We start from the raw sequence: 20,098 nt of genomic DNA, 5'->3' as shown, positions 1-20,098 counted from the left end.
ATAAAGATGCAAGCATCGGGGCCGGGGCTGTTAGGGGGAAGGGGGAAGGGGGATCTGTGTATGGCACTGCTATGGGGAGGGGGGAGGATCTGTCTATGGCACTGCTATGGGGAGGGGGGTCTGTGCACTGTTATGAGGAAAGGGATCTGTGCACTGTTATGCCCATAACAGTGCACATATCCCCCTCTCCATAACTACGCCGTCCACAGATCCCCCATAAGAGTGTCGTCCACAGATCCCCCATAAGAGTGTCGTCCACAGATCCCCCATAAGAGTGTCGTCCACAGATCCCCCATAAGAGTGTCGTCCACAGATCCCCCATAAGAGTGTCGTCCACAGATCCCCCATAAGAGTGTCGTCCACAGATCCCCCATAAGAGTGTCGTCCACAGATCCCCCATAAGAGTGTCGTCCACAGATCCCCCATAAGAGTGTCGTCCACAGATCCCCCATAAGAGTGTCGTCCACAGATCCCCCATAAGAGTGTCGTCCACAGATCCCCCATAAGAGTGTCGTCCACAGATCCCCCATAAGAGTGTCGTCCACAGATCCCCCATAAGAGTGTCGTCCACAATTTGTTTTAATATGGCTTTTGAACATAATTTTTCAAGTAAGATCATATAAACCTCTCTGTTTTGTAATTTTGTCGTTTTTTCCGATTAATCGATTAATCGTAGTAATTAATCGGCAACTAATCGATTATTCAAATAATCGTTAGCTGCAGCCCTAGAGCTGAGAGTGACTTAATAAAAGGTCCTGGTATTTCGTCACAGGTATTTGGAGCCATGCTGAGTGTAGTATATGCCACAGCTGCTGGATTGTTCATGGAGGAGGAGCCATAGAGCGAACACGACCATCGAGGTGGTCCCACAGATGATCAGTTAGGTTAAAGGGGAATTAAGGTGTGAGGGTAGTACTTGGAAGTCTTGGTCCAATACCGATACTGCCGCGAACATTTTAGTCTTTTCTGCTGACGTAACTTCGTTAGCAGACGTACAGTGACCTCTGGTCTGCTTCAGAGCCCTGCAGTAGGTTTTGCTGAACTGTTCTTTTAGATACCCTTCTGATAGCCCCTTGGTTCATTTTGGCAGTAAGCTGCTCTACCGTGGCATGTTGGTCCGCCCTCGTGCACCTTCGTAGTTCAAGTTCAAGTTCCAAGTCAATGGCAGATGTGGCTGCGCAGTTTCCACATCGCTTATTCGCAATGGTGCCATTTGACCAATCAAAATCCACATGAACAGTTCATAAACCTGATATACCCTCCAAGCCATCTCATGTGACTTCCTTCATGAGCTACGCACTGCCAACATCACAAGTAGGAAGTGGGGTATGTTCTGTAATGTGAAGAAGTTATTCCATGACTCATTTTATAACAAAAGTCTTGAAGGCGTTAATAGCTATTTTCATTAATTTGCTGTAGTTCTTGAATAAAAAAATACAGTTAATTTTTTTTTTTCTTTCATGCGTCCTTCCTTGATACTGCTGCTGACAGAATATAATCCTTTCTTACAGCATTTCCCATGCAGGAGGCACCTTCTGAGCAATACCGCTATGCTACTACTACTGTCCTTTCCTAGGAACCAGAGCATAAAGCTCCAGTATTTCTATTGGGTGCTCTGGGGATCAGTACGCAGAGCCCTGTCTTTGGGGAGAGGGACTGAGCACGCCTGACCAGCAGCTCACTAGGTGTATGTGGACAAATACAAGACATTTTGAACTCCAGGTGATGCTACTGTGTGATGTCAGAACTCCAACTTTTAACAGTATGTAAACAGTAAAATGCTATTAATTTTTCATGGTTTTCAGTAAGGCGATATTAAATGGTAAGACAGCATATTTAAAGGGAACTTATCTTCAATGTTATAGTTTTCTTAGGGAGAAAATTAAGAAGAAAACTGTCACTCATCAGCAGGGGGCCAGACAGAGCAGGACCTCATGAATAACTAGGACACTTCTAAGGCAGCCGAGACTCTTTCACAGGTGATTATACACCAAGTTCTCAGCAACCACACAATATTAGGTCATGAGTCACAGACTGCTGAGCTCAGGGTGTCTGTCAAAGTTGAAGACAGTTTTCCTTTAACGGCAAGAACTATTTTCGTGAAGTGACACCACTGGGGTGAAAGCATATGAGAAGCAAAAGAACCATGAGGTAGCCCAACAGATCTTCTGTCACATATGAGGACACCAGTACTCTCAACTGAATAACTGCTTATAAATTGCCTTACAGCATCAAAAACTTCATGTGTGAATCCAGCCCTAAAAGGGTCTTGTCTACCCTGTTATCCACAATAATGGCCCTATTACGCCTGTCCTGTGCTGGATCAGCTTTGCATTTCTCAGCAAAATCTGTTCATTTTGGACAAACAGGCACAAACTAGTAGAATGTTTAAACCTAAAGTATATCTTATCTGTATGTGTGGCACAGCTGGGCATACACATTAGATAGCTATCACCCAAACACTCTCTCCCTCCTAACCCACTCATACACATGTGTGCCTGTATGGGCCGTGTGTTCGTGTGTTCTGAATGGGTAGGTAGCTAAGGCCAAGTTCACACTTCAGTTATTTTGTCAGTTATTTCCATCAGTTATTGTGAGCCAAAACCAGGTTCGGGTCAAAAACACAGAAAAGGTGTGGATCTTTCCATTATACATGATCTTTGTGGAGGCTTCACTACTGGTTTTAGCTCACAATAACTGCTGAAAATAACTGAACAAACAGCTGAAGTGTGAACTTGGCCTTACCTGGCCACAGCTTTTTCCCCCCAAGAACAAAAGGATCAGGGATGTTGAAATCAAACAAACAATACTCATCTCCTCCAACATCTGCCATCTAGGAAGAGTCAGGAGGCCTCCATACATTTTAGATCAATTCAGCTGACAGGTATCTAAGCAGTCCATTATCAGCCACGTAAGGCGGGGGCAAGGCTGAGGCATTTACAGGCAAAATGACATATAATATTAAAAGGGGGGGGGGGGGGGGTTCCTGGAGTTCAGTATTGATGCCAGATCAGGAGGTGGGGAGAGATGGTATCTTTAGTGGGACCCCAACTGATCTGACATTGATGACCTACCCAATATCAAACTCCATAAAAACTCCTTTAACAGGACTTTTATAGGTCACAAGAACTTGTGACTACAACTAGTCCTACAGAGTTCACAAAAAGCAGTAGTAGTGCACAAAAGCTTAACACAGCAATACCAAATTCAGCTCTCCTACATCTGTAAGAATTAATATTTTATGATTGCCCCATGGAAAATGTTCTACAGTTTTCAAACCTGCATCTGGATCAAAATACTTTTGTAATTGCATGTAATAAAAAAATTGAGTTATTCAATAAAATGTATCTGTACAGCTCCACCTGCTGTGTGTTTATTATTATTATTATTTTGTCCGGCTCAATGAGAAGGTCGCACATGCTCAGTTTCATCCTTCAACTGCCTCCTGAGCTGGGATAGGGAGAGGATGGACAGACCCCCTGTACTGCAGCAGAAAGGACATTCCCCTCGAGCTGCCAGCTTGATATAAACCTAGCAGAGCAATGAATGGGGAAATCTCTGGATCCATGTGAGGTACAGGTCTGGTTCTGGCTTTGTTAGAAAGATATTATCATAGAGATTATCACTACTTTATGCCTAATTTTAATGCCTCAAGTTTCAGTGACATTGTGAAGTCATCTGTAACTATGCTAAGCTCCAGCCATATGTCATCTTTTTGACCCTCCTTTAGGTCCACCCTTCTGACTCTGATACCCGCAGTAACAGATTAATGCAGGATTTACACAGCCTGATGGAGCAGGCGATTATCGGAAAGGAAGCGTTCCTTCCTGATAAATACCTGCTCCTCAGTGGTCGTAAAGAGCTGCATTGACATTACCTAGAATGAGGTATGATTTTCAGTCTCTAGTTCCACATCTCTGGTTGTTTCATTAACAATAGAAACCCAGTGTACCATTATATTTTACTTCCCATTATGTCCCCTTATCTCCAGTGCTCCACAGGGGACATTTCTCAGGACCAGACAATTGACCATTCATATAATTAGCAAGCAATGGCTAAAGTCATTCATTCTGTACATGCCATGTGTGACATGAAGGATGTGACACCATTTGCCTTGACCAGACAAGTCACACAGACATCAGTGAAAGCAGTGGCTTTCCAATACACGATTGGCAAACAGTTTGTTGGAGAAGAAAATTCATACAAAAACTGCCCGTCTAAAGGTGCCGCCAATCATCCAATGAAAAAGCGAAATGGTTGCTCGTAGGGTGAAATGATCGTTCATGCCCACATCTACATCAGGGCAGCAGATTGTGATGTCTAAATAGCACTCTCCTGCCCAGAAACAATGAATCTGTATGGGGAAGAGCGATGGCATTAGCAATTACTCATCCTCATACAGTGTAAGAGATCTCTGCATGCAAGTACAGTGCTTCACCTCCACAGTTGTCAGGAAGGAAAGCTTCCTTCCCTACAATCGCCTGCTCCATCAGGCCATGTATAGGGGCCCTTATTTTGAGACTGAATATTGCACCAGAATTGCGGTATAATTTTGGCACTAAATAGTGCATATTAAACTACACCCCATTTCCCAGAAAAACCATGCCCCATACTGGTTAAATCACGCCCCCTTGTTGGACTAAGCATAGATAATTTCATTGAACCTAGATGCGCCAAATTTTGGCATAATTTACACCAAAATCTAGTTGCTGTCACATTAGGTAAAGAGATTCAGCGACCAATGCACATGGAGAGCCATAGCACTCATACAGGAAATACATTTTCTGTATAGATTATTTAGTGAATAACAGTATTTTTTCTCCTGTAATTGTAGTATTACAGTAAGGCCTCATGCACACGACAGTTTTTTTTCACGGCCCGCAAAAACGGGGTCCGTGGGTCCGTGATCCGTGACCGTTTTTTCGTCCGTGGGTCTTCCTTGATTTTTGGAGGATCCACGGACATGAAAAAAAAAAGTCGTTTTGGCGTCCGCCTGGCCGTGCGGAGCCAAACGGATCCGTCCTGAATTACAATGCAAGTCAATGGGGACGGATCCGTTTGACGTTGACACAATATGGTGCAATTGCAAACGGATCCGTCCTCATTGACTTTCAATGTAAAGTCAGGAGTCCCTTTACTTTCACACTTGTGTTCATAATGCAGACGGTGGCTCCGTTCAGAGCGGATCCGTCTGCATTATATTGTTAAAACATTTCTAAAGTGTGAAAATAGCCTCAGACGGATCCGTCCAGACTTTACATTGAAAGTCAATGGGGGACGGATCCGTTTGAAAATTGAGCCACTAGTGTGTCATCTTCAAACGGATCCGTCCCCATTGACTTACATTATAAGTCTGGACGGATCCGCTTGCCTCCGCACGGCCAGGCGGACACCCGAACATAACTTGAAGCGTCCCCATCACCATGGGAACTCCTCTATGTTAGAATATACTGTCGGATATGAGCTACATCGTGAAACTCATTTCCGACAGTATATTCTAACACAGAGGCGTTCCCATGGTGATGGGGACGCTTCAGGTTAGAATACACTGAAAAACTGTGTACATGACTGCCCCCTGCTGCCTGGCAGCACCCGATCTCTTACAGGGGGCCGTGATCAGCACAATTAACTCCTCAGGTGCCGCACTGTAAGAGATCAGGGCTGCCAGGCCCCCCCCTCCCCAGTTTGAATATCGTTGGTGGCACAGTGTGCGCCCACCATCGGGCCCCCCCCTTCCTCCCTGTATAGTTAAAAATCGTTGGTGGCACAGTGTGCGCCCACAATCGGCCCCCCCCTCTCCCTATAGTAGTAACAACCATTGGTGGCAGTGTGCGGCCTCCCATCCCCCCCCCCCCCCCCATCATTGGTGGCAGCGGAGTTCCGATCGGAGTCCCAGTTTAATCGCTGGGGCTCCGATCGGTAACCATGGCAACCAGGAAGCTACTGCATCCCTGGTTGCCATGGTTACTTAGCAATAGTACAATTGTAGAAGATTCATACTTACCTGCTTGCTGCTGCGAGGTCTGTGACCGGCCGGGAGCTCCACCTACTGGTAAGTGAAAGGTCTGTGCGGCGCATTGCTAAAGAACTGTCACTTACCAGTAGGAGGAGCTCCCGGCCGGTCACAGACATCGCAGCAGCAAGCAGGTAAGTATGAATCTTCTACTGTGGTGGGGGCGGGGGGGGAATGGGAGGCCGCACACTGCCACCAATGGTTGTTACTACTATAGAGAGAGGGGGGGCCGATGGTGGGCGCACACTGTGCCACCAACGATTTTTAACTATAGAGGGAGGAAGGGGGGGCGATGGTGGGCGCACACTGTGCCACCAACGATTTTTAACTATAGAGGGAGGAAGGGGGGGGCGATGGTGGGCGCACACTGTGCCACCAACGATATTCAAACTGGGGAGGGGGGGGGGGGTCTGCCCCCTGCTGCCGGGCAGCCCTGATCTCTTACAGGGGAATATGATAGTACAATTAACCCCTTTAGGTGCCGCACCTGAAGGGGTTAATTGTGCTATCATATCCCCCTGTAAGAGATCTGGGTGCTGCCAGGCAGCAGGGGGCAGTCTTGTACAAAGTTTGCAGTGTATTCTAACTAGAAGCGTCCCCATCACCATGGGAACGCTTCTGTGTTAGAATATACTGTCGGAAATGAGTTTTCACAAAGTGAAAACTTAGATCAGAAAAAGCTTTTATGCAGACGGATCTTCGGATCCGTCTGTATGAAAGCAACCTAAGGCCACGGATCACGGACACGGATGCCAATCTTGTGTGCATCCGTGTTCTTTCACGGACCCATTGACTTGAATGGGTCCGTGAACCGTTGTCCGTCAAAAAAATAGGACAGGTCCTATTTTTTTGACGGACAGGATACACGGATCACGGCCTCGGCTGCAAAACGGTGCATTTTCCGATTTTTCCACGGACCCATTGAAAGTCAATGGGTCCGGGAAAAAAAAAGGAAAACGGCACAACGGACACGGATGCACACAACGGTCGTGTGCATGAGGCCTAAGGGTACTTTCATACTAGCGTTATTCTTTCCCAGTATTGAAATCCGGTAAAAGGGTCTGAATACCAGAAAAAAAACGCACTTGTTTTGTCCCAATGCATTCTGAATAGAAAGCAATCTGTTTAGTATGTATCAGGATGTCTTCCGTTCCATCCCTTGTACAGTATTTTTTCCGGCCAAAATCTCGGAACACTATCGCACTTGCCGGATCCGGCATTAATTTCCATAGAGATGTATTAATGCTGGATCCGGTTACCCAATGTTCTGGAAATTGCCGCGTCACCGGATCCGGTTTTCCGGTCTGCGCCGGGATATAGGAGGAGCTAGTTTCGCTTTTGATCTTTGAAAAAAAATTACATACCGGATCCGTTATTCCAGATGATACCAGAAAAAAAAAAAGATATACGTTTGTATACGGCTTGCCGCATTCTAACAACCCTAGTGTGAAAGTAGCCTAGCAGCAATAAATACCCGTGTGGCGGTACTGCTGTAAGTAGCCTGTAAGCTTTTCAGTGCTAGACTGATAGACTGAATATCCACTTCTTTCCAGCAGCAAGTTCTAGTGGTTGCAGATTAGTATGTAATTACAGATATGTGCCAAGAAAGTGATGGATGGCCCCCTCCCTGTCTACCATGCACAGGAAAGCTGGCCAGACACGTAAGGGATTATGTGTAGTTCTATTATTTTACTATATACTGCTCAGTACTGTAGATATAACTATTTACTTTGCAGAACAGTTCCTGAAAACCAAGGGGACTATTAAGCAAAAGGGGTTCTCCGATGGGCTGCTTGCCACAAGTCTGGCTTCAGAAATGGGGCTGCCAGAGCTGCTAATACTTGAGGTGGCGAGACACAAACAGAACCAACCATCTTATATGGTCCCAACTCCCCAGCAGCAGAGGTCAGGGTAAAGAAGGGTTGGGCATAACCACCAGAGGCGTCTGGCACAGGCCCGTTCCTCTCTTTTCCTTCTCCCTATTGAGACTACATGCACACTAAGCTAAAACAGAGCATGCATGTGTATGGTGGCTGGCTGCTTTGGGTTTACGGCCACCATCTATGATCCAGAATGAAGAGCTGATACACAGGGTGGCTTATTTACATTAATGGACACCAAGCAGCAGTACATAATTCCCCTGCAGCACGTGAAGCTTCCCAGAGGAACCCATCTGATCTTGGGATTTCCAGAAGAGAAGTCAATCGTGTGTCCTTACCTTTTGGGGGGACTTTTAAACTGGAAAGGTTTGTCTATAGGTGGGACACCAAGCATGTTAAAAGGGCTAATGAGAAAACGTTGCATATACAGTTGTGTTCAAAATAATAGCAGTGTGTTTAAAAAAGTAAATAAAGCTTTTATTTCCATACACACAAATGCATTGGGAACACTACACATTCCATTCCCAATCAAAACATGAAGAAAAATATGTCAAATTTGTGTTGTTCCTCTAAAAAAAAAAAAAAAAAGTTTATATTAGACTGTACAAAAAAATAGCAGTGTTTGTATTCTTCTTTACAAACTCAAACATTCACTATATAAACTGAAAAATGTTTGAAGATTTTGCTTTCCTTTGAATCACTTAGCTAATATTTAGTTGTATAACCACTGTTTCTGAGAACTGCTGGACATCTGTGCTGCATGGAGTCACCACCTTCTGGCCCCTGTGAACAGGTATTCCAGCCCAGGATGATTGGACTACATTCCACAGTTCTTCTCTATTTCTTGGTTTTGCCTCATAAACTGCATTTTTGATGTCACCCTACAAGTTTTCTATTGGACTAAGATCGGGGATTGGGCTGACCACTCCATAACGTCAATCTTGTTGGTCTGGAACCAAGATGTTGCACGTTTATTTGTGTGTTTGGGGGTCGTTGTCTTGTTGGAACACCCATTTCAAGGGCATTTCCTCTTCAGCATAAGGCAGCATGACCTCTTCAAGTATTCTGATGTATTCAACTGATCCATAATCCCTGGTATGCGATAAATAGGCCCAACACTGTAGTATGAGAAACATCCCCATATCATGATGCTTGCACCACCATGCTTCACTGTCTTCACAGTGTACTGTGGCTTGAATTCAGTGTTTGGGGGTCATCTGACAAACTGTCTCCGGCCACTAGACCCAAAAAGAACAATCTTACTTTCATCAGTCCACAAAATGTCTCTTTAGGCCAGTCAATGTGCTCTTTGGCAAATTGTAACCTCTTCAGCACGTTTTTTTTTCAACAGTGGGACTTTGTGGAGGCTTCTTGCAGATAGCTTGGCTTCACATAGGCGTCTTCTAATTGTAACAGTACTCACACGTAACTTTAGACCTTCTTTGATCTTCCTGGAGCTGAATGTTGTCTGAGTCCTTGCCATTTTGGCTATTCTTCTATCCATTTAAATGGTAGTTTTTAGTTGTCTTTCAGGTTTTGGTTATCACTTTAAAGCATTTGTGATCATTTTAGCTGAGCAGCCTATCATTGTCTGCACTTCTTTATATGTTTTCCCCTCTCCAATCAACTTTTAAATCAAGGTACGCTGTTCTTCTGAACAATGTCTGGCACGACCCATTTTCTTCAGAATTTCAGAGAGAAATGCACTTTACCCAGCATATACATTTGCTGCCTTCCTTCCTTAAATAAGGGCAATAATTGCCACCTATTTTTCAAAGAATTAATGACCTCACTGCTATTATTTTCATGCCCCTTTGAATTAGTGATTCAATTACAGAGAATTAGCAGCATGCATGTCATGACTGTTGGGTCTGTTGGATTTCTATTACTCTACTACACCTGCTAGTAAATTATTTGCCATGTAGAAACATCATTTCTACCAAAAACAGTGATTGATCAGGTTAGTGATGTCTGACTGCTATTATTTTGAACACAACTGTATATGAGCTCCATTGAGTCTGTATAGAAATAGTGTGAAACCCAAATTCAGTTTAATATGACAATAACAATTTCCTATTCTACACTGGAAATCTCAACTAGAATACTTAAAGGGATTGTGTCACTTCAGCAAATGGCACTTATCATGTAGAGAAAGATACTACAAGGCACTTACTAATGTATTACGATTGTCCATATTGATTCCTTTGCTGGCTGGATTCATTTTTCCAATGCATTACATGATGCTAGTTTCCATGGTTATGACCACCCTGTAATCCAGCAGCGGTGGCTATGCTTGCACACTATGGGAAAAAGCGCCAGCCCCTTTAGTGGCCGGCACCCTGGGAACATGCATAGCCACAGCATGCGCAGCAGCTCCTGTCCCGGCCACCTCGTATCTGCACTGCAGCCCCTGGATACGAGCAGTGTATAATGCGATGGAAAAATGAATCCAGCCAGCAAAGAAAGCAAATATAAACAATCAAAATACATTAGTAAGTGCCTTGTATTAACTGTAGCTACATAATAAATGCCATTTGTAGAAGTGACACAACCCCCTTTAAAGAGTTAAATTTAGCACTGAATGGTTTTATCACAATGATGTCTGTTGGCATGTAGCAGTACTGAACCTGAAATACAGTAGTAAAGCTGCGTTTTTCCAGAGATCAATTTGTTATACAGTAGAGGTGTGTTTGTCATTTGAAACCCGAGACTTTCACTGGTGAAAACGAGCCAGAAAAGTGGTGTATGAAAAACTGTGCACACAAATATTCACCATATATATGAAAGTCGTGCAACATTTTCACTCTTGGTCATAAAATAGACTTGGCTAAATAGGTGCGATTGTGGCTCCACATCTAGCTTGGACTACCACCATAACACAAACGTGTCTAGTAGCAGAGTCGTGTCAAATGTGTTGTTTAAATTCATTTGGTGCCATGACACTATTGGTAAAGGAGTCCAAGTGTGTTGCAAGCGGTTTCCCTAGAAGGACGGATAAACCTAAGCTATTATAACAGTTAGATGACAAACTCAGCTCTGCTACATTAGTACATCCGATTCATTCAAGGGATCTCAGAAACAAGAAATAGCATTAAGTTGAAGGTTAAAACCTGGTCATGTAAGGGATGTGGACACCATGAGCAGCAGCGCCTCACACACAGAGGGCATTCCAGAGGAAAGCTCCATTTCTTCATCAGCAGCTCTCCTTCTAGGAATCCCTGAATATCGCAGCGTTCGCCGCCAGTGTCTCCTCCTGTCCACACGCTTCTCCACAAGTCAGGACACCGCCACAAGGAGCCCTCAGTGGAAGCTGCACATAACACCACTGCTATGTACGTGAATATACACGTGTGTATGTCTGCCTGGGCCAACCAAAGCATCTGCAGGTCCCTGGAGAGACATATACACAGCAATTCTCATTGTTCTGACGCGTCTAATGAAACTTTCTTAGGATGTGCGACATACTCCAAAAATATTCTGCAACCCAGAAGTCAAACATGTTCACAATGTAGGTAGCAAATGTCTGCCATATGTTTTCTCATGTGAGACATTTACAGGCAGATTTCACAGAGCTGAGACAAATGTGCTCCACTCTCTGGGAAGAAATGTGAAGGCATTAATATCCAGCACCCCATGTACAATACTAGGGGCTAATAACAGCTGAGTATCTGTATAGGAAGACATGGGAGTGTATATGTGCATACGTGAACGAAGACATGGGAGTGTATATGTGCATACGTGAACGAGGACATGGGAGTGTATATGTGCATACGTGAACGAGGACATGGGAGTGTATACGTGCATACGTGAACGAGGACATGGGAGTGTATACGTGCATACGCGGACATGGGAGTGTATACGTGCATACGCGGACATGGGAGTGTATACGTGCATACGCGGACATGGGAGTGTATACGTGCATACGCGGACATGGGAGTGTATACGTGCATACGCGGACATGGGAGTGTATACGTGCATACGCGGACATGGGAGTGTATACGTGCATACGCGGACATGGGAGTGTATACGTGCATACGCGGACATGGGAGTGTATACGTGCATACGCGGACATGGGAGTGTATACGTGCATACGCGGACATGGGAGTGTATACGTGCATACGCGGACATGGGAGTGTATACGTGCATACGCGGACATGGGAGTGTATACGTACATACGCGGACATGGGAGTGTATACGTGCATACGCGGACATGGGAGTGTATATGTGCATACGCGGACATGGGAGTGTATATGTGCATACGGGAACGCAGACATCTAAGGACATAGGTGAGCTTGTGTGGTATATGGATCTATCTTACCTATAGGGAGGTCTGTTTTAGTGTCAATAGATAGATAGATAGATAGATAGAAGATATATATGAGAGAGCGAGAGAGAGGAAGATAGATAGAAGATATATGAGAAAGATAGATAGATATGAGATAGATAGGCAGATAATAGATGATATATGAGAAAGATACATAGATAGATATGAGATACATAGATAGAAGATATATATGAGATGGATAGCTAGATAAATAGATATGAGATATATAGATAGATAGACAGATATGAGATAGATAGATATGAGATAGATAGATATGAGATACATAGATAGATATGAGATACATAGATAGATATGAGATACATGGATAGATATTAGATACATAGATAGATAGATAGATAGATAGGATAGATAGATAGATATGAGATAGATAGATAGATATGAGCTAGATATGAGCTACATAGACAGTGTGTGGTATATTAGGACATCTGCGCTCCCCACTATAGTGCATGCAGTAGTATATGTAGTGAATGCCATATGCGCTGACTGAAGCATTGGGCTCTTTGTCTGTGCACTCGCACCCTGGTAGAACAAAGCCGGCTGTGGTGGGTACACAGTCTGCACATGCCCCTGCCCATAACCCGCGTTTACCTGCAGGCACAGGGCTCTCCCGGTCCAGTTCAGCTCCACAGAGCTCCACTGAGCCCCTGCTGCAGCGCCCGGCTGGGGACTGAGCTCCGCACCCGCCGCTGGGCTGGCCCTGACATGGTGGAGGCTGGTGCCCTCAGCTTGCACGGTCGTGGATCATTGAGCACATGTGAAGCCTTGCTGCCGGCGAGGAGATAGCAGGGAGATGGGGGGAAAAGCTCTGTCCCCTCTGTGTATGTGTGAATCCATAGCCCCGGCTGCAGGAGCCGCACTCCTCCCCGAGCCCCGCCCCCGCTCCTCAGTGTTCACAGATGTCTGCACAGTGGAGCTGAGGAGATGCTGCTCGGTGTGACAGCAGCTCTCCCCTCACCCTGATTGTCCTAAAGCCTCAGTCACTGGGCACATGTACCACACCATGCCAGTGTGCAGGTCTCAGTACCTCATGTTCAGGAATACAGCGCTCCCCTCACCCTGCTTGTCCTAAAGCCTCAATCACTGGGCACATGTACCACACCATGCCAGTGTGCAGGTCTCAGTACCTCATGTTCAGGAATACAGTAAGGCTACTGAACTGCAGCAGGCTGTACCTGCCATGTTCATAGTGCTCATTCACATCTGCGCTGCTTGGTGCTACTCATTTCCATGTTCTGCCCTGTCATAGGAGCAGAGCAAAAATGATCCGAATGGCGCTTGATGGACCCTACCGACAAAAATGGGATCTGACGGTTTTACAGGACAAAATAGAGCGGCAGGGTGCGTTATTATACCCAGCATTTTCCCCGGATCTGCGGTAGACGCTGCAGGGCACACGTCAACGTGAGATCAGTCGCTTACATCTGAAGATATGATTCTTTGAAATATATCGCATAAAAAAAAAAAAAAAAGGATCAAGCATTTTTTGTCACTCTTGAATTCATGCTCCTCAGACATTCAAAAGAGGAGGCCGGACGGGTTTTCACTAATTCTTCATTATAGAACAAAATATGTTTAGCCCTAGCACGGCCTACGAATAATCCATTGTTACTTTCTGTTATGTGGTGGCAGTTGGCCTTCGCTTGGACGTTAAAAGGGGTTTCTGGGAGTTCAATACTGATAGCCTATTGATATATCTGATCCATGGGGGTCCGACTCCTGGTACCCCACCGATCAGCTGCTCTCTCTACGCCAGTGACGTCTTGTTCAAGTGAATGGGCCTGGGCTGCAATACCAAGCACAGTCGCTATACAATGTATGGAGGTGTCCAAGTAAGCTGTGAGTAGGCTGCAGTGCCCACGGCCTCTTCAAACAGCCGATCAGCAAGGGTTCCGGGTGTCAGACCTCCACCAGCCAGATATTGATAACCTACCCCGAGGATAGGTCATCAATACTCAAATGCTGTAAAAAAAAAAATTACCCTTTTAATGGAGTTCTCCAGTAAAAAAAAAAAACAATCATCTGTGGTAACATAGCTAGCTACCATAAATTACCGATATATTTTAAAGGGGTTCTCCGGGCTTTTTCTATTGATGACCTATCCTCAGAATAGGTCATCAATATCAGATCACCGGGGGTCCGACACAGATCAGCTGTATGAGGAGATTGTGCGTGCAGTGTGCACACGTGCCGTCTCCCTTCTCTCTTCTTGCTTTCCACTGTATGTCTATGGGACAGCGGCAGAGAGACGGGGGACAGCACGTGTGCACACTGCGCGCGCTTTCTCATACAGCTGATCGGCCGAGTTGTCAGACCCCCGCCGAACTGATATTGAGGACCTATCCTAAGGATAAGTCATCAATAGAAGAAGTCTGGACAACCCCTTTAACTATCCAAAGTGCCCCTACCTGTAGACAGCTGCCCATTTCCTTGTCTCAGCGCTTGTCCTGCTCTCCCCTAGGCACCCACCACAACCTGAAATACCAGAACTGATCAGATCAAGGCAGCTTGGATAGCTAAAATATATTAGTAAGTTATCCCATGTACACTGGAGAAGACCTCAAGATGCAATGAGGTCTTGGGAGCAGCAGGCAGATGTGGCATTGGAAAAACAAGACAGAATGTATAAGGGTCCATTCACGCGTCCGCAACGTGTTTTGCGGATCCATGGATCCACAAAACAGGGACCGCACATTGCCGGCACTAATAGAATATGCCTGTTCTTGTCCGCAATTGCGGACAAGAATAGGACATGTTTTTTTTTTCCGGGAACGGAACTGCAGACCCGGAAGTGCGGGTCTGCAATTCCATGTCCGGGTAGCACATTGTGCGGCCCCATAGAAATGAATAGGTCCGCAAAATGCGGAACGAAATTGCGGACGTGTGAATGGACCCTAAGGTGAACATAATTTCAATTTTGAAACTGTTACCAATGCTTGAAACTCTAGTGTTACAAACTGCAATCCCCAGTAAGTCTATAGTCATTGATGGGGTAATGTGCAACCAGTGATGGATCTTCAGGGTGATATTCCAGAGGGTGCCTTCAAACGATGCAGATTTTGTTTCAGAATTTTCCAAGACTGAAAATCAGTTCCATCCATTTGAATGAGGCTGAAAGCACATGGATTTCTGCAAGCGGATGGAACTGATCTTCAGTCGCTGAATTTTCTGCGACAAAACCGGCAGCGTGTAAAGGCGCTCTAACTCCGTAGCAACAAAATAATCAAATATATCCATCTGAAAGCTGCTTGAATCCCCGCAGTTATGCCGTGCATACGGCGTCCTGAACAATGATTGTCTATGAGTCACAGTGAGCATAGTGCTACAGATGGATTTGTAGATTGTAAGCTCTTGCGAGCAGGGCCCTGACTCCTAGTGTTTCAGTTGCATATTAGCCAGTTAGTTTTGTTCCGTACATAAACCCTATGAACTTGTAAAGCGCTGCAGAATATTGTGGCGCTATATAAATACATTTTTTTATTATTATTATTATTGCAGATATAATGAATATGGCCGGCTTATAATGTCCAGTCAGTGGCACTATTTGAACACATTCAGGGGTATTCTTGGACACCGACTCATGAATAGGCAGTGAAACACTGTGTAGTCTTCTATGTTACAACTCAGCATTCGTCCTCAGCCTATACAGTTCAGCCCTATGTCTCAGTGTTTTATATTTCCACACACCATTTACTGTATTTTCCACAAAACAGGCATCACCCAGACAGTGCTGCCCCATTGAGCCTGGCAGCTGCCAGAATACATTAACGAAGTTCAGGGACAGAGAGGGCTATATTCCAATGAAGTGCAATTGACCCCAGTGCAACAGATGTTAACCCTTTTTTCCACTTGAAAGACTTGTCACATAACCCGTTCCATCTGCTTTTTCTGCCAGACACTTCCTTTTTTTCTCCCTTTGTCTGGCTGAGGAGCACATGACTCCCACAAGCCCCTCGCCACGCATACTCCTCACTCTCACCGCTGCTTCTGAGCCGTTACATGGATACATTTATCTACATTGTTTGAGTTTTTTTCTGTTGGTCATTGTCAAAAGCCTTATTCTATCCCCTGTGAAGAAGATGAATGCTTTAAATACACTTCATTCACCGCATTCATGCTTGGTATCTAAAAAGATTACCATAAATCAGCATTAACCATATAACACGCACGGAGCATAATGCAAGTGTCTTCCAAGTCTGCAAAATGAACATCTATTGAGTGAGGGAGAAAATAAGAGACACAAAGAGACAAATTATTATCTATTATTATTGCCATATATATAAAATTCTAGAAACGCTTCAAGCGGGAAGCTGACAATCAATCCGCACCATCATATTCAGGTCACAACAAGTATGAATGCCCTAAACGTTTAGTCTCCCAACCGCAGAAACTCAAATCACTGATATCGATCATCCACTTGTTTGAATGCTTTTAAAATTGCGTTCCCTTGAGAAAATGCAACCTTCTGGGATTGATCCATTTCTTTATTTTCCTTTTGTTAAGCCTTTTCTTCTTCTCTGCTTTCAGTCTGCTTTGGTTTTAGTTATTTTATCCGTTTCCCAGATTTTCATCCTTAATCCGCTGCTAACAGACTTGTCTGCCTGTAGTAATACGTTACGAAGCATTTTCCTGATGTCAGTCCCCCTGGAATACAGAGAGATCGGCAAAGAGAACTGTTTCCTATCCAATTGTAATCAAGTCTATATGTGTGTATGTGTATAATGTGGTGTTGTGCGAATCGAAGTATCCCAAGTGGACTTTCATCTGAATTTCAGGGAAAATTCAATTCGCAGCAAAGCCAAATTTCCTTGCGCTTCGTGGTAACGAATCAATTTTTCCTGAAATGGCGTAAAAAAAAAAAAAACATACTCAGCTCTCACATACTCACTAATACTGAGTGTTTGAGCGCGAAGAGGCCACCACAGCCATCTTGATTGACGATCCAGTGCAAAATCTCGTGCGCGGTGCAAATGGATAAGGTGAGATTTTTTTTCCCACTGATTAACCCTTGAAAGTCCTTTTTTTTAATTTTTATCTCAGATGCCGAGATCAGCAATAAAACCGGCATCTGAGGGCTTCAATGACGGGAGCCACCCACTACTCACAAAGAAATGTGCTTTGTGACAAAGTAACTTGACACAAACAAATTTCTTTGTGAAATTCGGCAAAGCAGTTTTCTAAACTTCGCTCATCTCTAGTATAATGTATATCTCGGGCTTGTCTTGTCCCATGTAGTCTGATATTTCCATTGGATAGCTTTAGGTCAAAGTCAACAAAAAAAATAAGAATCTTCAGACAATAAATGCTAAACGCTAAGAGTAGTGCAGGCTTGATACCCTACTGTGTTGGTTCAAATTTCACCAGAGCAACCATCGATTGGTTTGTTCAGGTTGTGCATGTATGGGTTTTCCATTTTTCTCTTCTGTTCCATCAACATGCTTACAGGTTAAAGTTTTTTTTTTTTTTCAATTCTGGCATATCCACAGAATATGCCAAATGTATCTACAAGGTAGGTGTCTCATCTATCTGGAGAGGTTCCTGACCCCAGAAGGGCTCCTGTTCTACCCTATCAGATATTTATGGTTGTATTTCACATGGAAAACTTCTTGAACTTATTTCCGGTGAAGATGGCCTCACAACTCTCCCCTGGCGGCAGAGGGGGTAAAAGGTTCGGGCTGATGGATTTCAACCGCCCAATCTTTTCGGTCTTAGAAAGTTAGTGGCAGCAACTTTCTCCCTGCTATCCATTCAGGACAGTTGGCTTAGCCAAGGTCAGCTTGCATGGGTAGTTGGAAAAGGTAGCTATCAGCTGACTGCTGTCTATGGTGTGTGGCCAGCTGAAAAAACAGATGACTACACAAAATATACAAATGTTTACTACAAGAGTCTTGGCTACACTCACACCCAGGGTAAATATTCAGTTTGTTGCCCTAACCATGGGCAATAGATTATCGGGAACTGAACGTTCCCATAAACACTTGTTCCTGACAATCTGCCCGTCTAGGGTTATGGCCACATGGTCGTGATGTGGTCATGATACAGTTAGGAACCGCAGCATCTTATTCTCCAATAGACGTCAATGGAAAAATAGGTTTCTGAGATACACCTGGCACTTTCAAAATTGTAATGACTGCACCTGATTGACCGCACATAAGACATGTCCTGCTGCCTGCAGCTGCAGACTGCATGAGATATATACAGTATAGTACAGCTTAAAAAATGTAGCCAAAGTGACCCACGCCTGTATTTCGCGTTACAAACTCGCGTTATGTGATTTTTACATTGACGATTTTTCGCATTCAATAAAATATTCTCAAATTCGCAAATATATGACAAATATTCTACAAAATATTCAGGAAATATTGCAAATTCGAATATAGCCCCTGCCGCTCATCACTACTGATCACCTGATGAACGAGTGAAATGTTCATTCATAGGGTGAAACTGTCGTTAATGCTTGCAAGTAAATTACCGTTTCTGGGCAGCAGATCGGTGTTTAAAATCGATGCTGCAGCTGTATGAGGACAAGCGATAACAATAGTGATCGCTCATTCTGATACTGTGGAAGTGATCGCTGCATGTAAATGCAGCACTTCACCTCCACTGAACGAGGGTCTGACTGTCAGAAGGGGCGCCTTCTTCTCAATAATCGGCTGCTCCTCATCTCCTCTAAATCCAGCCTCATACTCACAGTGTTATCAATCACTAATAACACCACCCTCCTGTCCTGATGCTGTTCTCAGGAGGTACCGTAGAAAAAGCAGAGATATACAGTAAATGTATAACTTACAGGTTTTACTGAATCTTTTGCACTAAAAATATATAACAATCAGCTCAGCTCTTCGTGCTCTATAACATCCTGATTTCAGATTGCATTGCATTTTGTGGTGACAGGTCCTCTCTAGGTAATTTTTACATTTATGCTAATAGTATACATGCTTTATAGTATTTATTGGGAACTGCTTAAAGGGGGTTCCCTGGGCTTACCTAAATTTTTCAGCTAACCTGCGGAAGAGAGAAAGTTTCATGTGTTTATTCAATATCCACACTACAACCATTGGTAAAAGCAAAGATTCCACTTATACAGTTGAAACCAGAAGTTTACATACACTTTATAAAAAGACACATATGCATGTTTATCTCAATATCTGACATGAAATCAGAATAAACCTTTCCTGTTTTGGTCAATTAGGATTACCATATATACTCGAGTATAAGACGAGTTTTTTGGCACATATTTTTGTGCTCAAAAAGCCCCCTCGTCTTATACTTGAGTCTCGATTTGGCTGACCCGAAAATGCAGCGATTATATATGAAGGGGCCCCGGTCACATAACTGGCTTTGTGTGTAAAGTATTTTACTAGTGTGTAAAACAAGCTCTCTCCTATTGATAACAGGTCCAGCCTCTGTACTCACTGTCACGATGAATGCACTGCAGCGAGCGGCCCGGCCGGCGCGTGACTGACGTCACTTAGTGACGCTCCTGCTTCCTGAAGTGGGAGGAGCGTTACTTAGTGACGTCAGTCAGGCGCCGGCCGGGCCGCTCGCTGCAGTGCATTCATCGTGACAGTGAGTACAGAGGCCGGACCTGTTATCAATAGGAGAGAGCTTGTTTTACACACTAGTAAAATACTTTACACACAAAGTATTTTATGTGTGCAGTTTAGGACACATGAGAGGACACATAGGGCCATGAGGGGGACCAGCATAAGATGCTATATGTCTTATGCTGCCCCCCCCCCTCATGGCCCTATGTGTCATAGCACATATCCCCTATAACAGCGTCCTCCACAGATCCACCCCATAACAGCGTCCTCCACAGATCCACCCCATAACAGTGTCCTCCACAGATCCACCCCATAA

The 20,098-nt window shown here is 44.4% G+C and overlaps 1 protein-coding gene across 2 annotated transcripts in view; it reads right to left on the bottom strand.

The window, feature by feature from the left end:
- Positions 1-13,039, bottom strand: part of ST6GAL2 (ST6 beta-galactoside alpha-2,6-sialyltransferase 2) — a 175,524-nt gene extending 162,485 nt beyond the window's left edge. For both annotated transcript variants that reach the window (XM_044286397.1, XM_044286395.1), the window contains exon 1: positions 12,827-13,039. The gene's annotated coding sequence lies outside the window, so the exon portion shown is untranslated. The remainder of the gene's footprint in view (positions 1-12,826) is intronic.
- Between the last annotated feature and the right edge of the window lie 7,059 nt (positions 13,040-20,098).

This window comes from Bufo gargarizans, chromosome 3 (assembly GCF_014858855.1).
Source record: "Bufo gargarizans isolate SCDJY-AF-19 chromosome 3, ASM1485885v1, whole genome shotgun sequence".
Lineage (NCBI taxonomy): Eukaryota > Metazoa > Chordata > Amphibia > Anura > Bufonidae > Bufo > Bufo gargarizans.
Note: the sequence above shows the minus strand (reverse complement) of the source record. Positions and strands in the feature narration are given on the sequence as shown.